At 35.7% G+C, this 1,504-nt stretch overlaps 1 long non-coding RNA gene across 1 annotated transcript; it reads right to left on the bottom strand.

The window, feature by feature from the left end:
* Positions 1-542: 542 nt before the first annotated feature.
* On the bottom strand, positions 543-1,458 carry LOC106958860 (uncharacterized). The gene is made up of 2 exons (XR_001427234.1): positions 1,282-1,458; positions 543-972 (listed from the first exon to the last, which is right to left on the bottom strand). It is a non-coding gene; the product is annotated as an uncharacterized LOC106958860 (long non-coding RNA).
* Positions 1,459-1,504: the final 46 nt, after the last annotated feature.

Genomic DNA, 1,504 nt, shown 5'->3' with positions numbered 1-1,504 from the left:
CTTTTTATTTAAAATTAGGATCTGAAAACCAGAGGACCAGCTACGCAAAAATCTACCTGCAGACTTTAAGCAGCTACCCTGACACTGCAGTGATCCTGGACTGGGCTGAGCTGCTCTTCCTCTCTCCTCTTCCTCTCTCCTCCAGAGTGACAAGTTTTCATCACCAGTAAAGACAAACAAGTTTGAGTAACTGCTGGAAAGTGTATTGTATATTTTTAGTGTTCATTTCGTTATACTGTTTGGACTTAAAATAAAATGTAATCTCTTTTGTAATACTCTACATTTTACAAACCTTTTTCCCTTATCTCAGTTGTAACATTATGTGAAGTATTTGCATGTAATTCGGCCTTCAAGCGAGATATTAAAATGAAACACTTTCAAGTAATACCAGCAAAGAAATCTGAATATTAAGTAATATGCAGTTAGGAAAATAATTCAATAATATACTGAATAAGGCTGGATGATATAACTGAACAGTTTTTTTCATAACAGATTTAATTTTAGTCAACCTCAATATCTTTTCAAAAACAAAATACAGAAAATACTTTCACAAAGTGGCTTTAATTCTGTCATTCCTCTTGTGAGTTGTATAATGGAGTGTTATGGCCAGGTTACAAGTATTTTTAATTATCAGAATGCAGTCATATTAGGATCATAAAGATGCAATTTTACCAGAAGAACATCTTAAAATATGGGAAGTCATTTTATCGAAGTCTTAGCTCCCTCTGACGAAACCAGCTCAGTCCAGGTGGTTCCGATACATTCAGTGGTTAAGAGGATCAATTGGCCATCAGGTAAGCATTGATGTCAAAATAACAAACAGAGCTACTGATGTAGGAGTATTTTCCATGTTGAAGAAAAGCAAAGTTTATAATGGGAGAGGAAAATGTTGCGTTGTTAGCCGCTTTAGCTCAGTCGATGTCTCCATCCAGGAAGCCACTAAAGCCAAACAGAACTCCAGTCCAGCTCCAGCTGCAGTGCGGATGAAAAAAGGAGAAATAACGTTAACATAACAGGGAATAAAGTAAATTTGGTAATTCGCTTTTAATGTGTTCCAGGTGCAAAAAGAAAAAGCTCTGATATAAACTTGTTTATTTATTTCTGCCAGGATTTTGGTTGTAATTTTTGTATTTTTATTACAATGTATCATTAACACATAAGCATGCATTATTTTTAAAACCACTAAATAAAATGTATGTTAAAATATATTTAGCCAAACACACACGACCCCTATAAGCAACACTTCCTTCCCTACCTGACCTTCTCTGACTCAACACTTACTGGTCTCTCCATCCTCATGCTCTGATCGTCTCTAGCAGCTGGAGGAATCAGTAAGACCTACAAGCCTGTCCTGCTTCAGCTGCACTCTGCTGGTCATACTAGAATGGGGAATTAGGAGAACACCAATTTAATTTAATATAACACAGCAAAAGGCATATTACATCTAATTCGGAATAAAACTAAGACACACACACACCAAATAAAAAACACAGAAATTATGTGA

The sequence above is a fragment of the Poecilia latipinna genome, unplaced genomic scaffold, assembly GCF_001443285.1.
Source record: "Poecilia latipinna isolate Pla-1442-1.1 unplaced genomic scaffold, P_latipinna-1.0 Scaffold1023, whole genome shotgun sequence".
Classification (NCBI taxonomy): Eukaryota; Metazoa; Chordata; class Actinopteri; order Cyprinodontiformes; family Poeciliidae; genus Poecilia; species Poecilia latipinna.
This window is presented reverse-complemented; position numbering and strand designations above follow the sequence as displayed.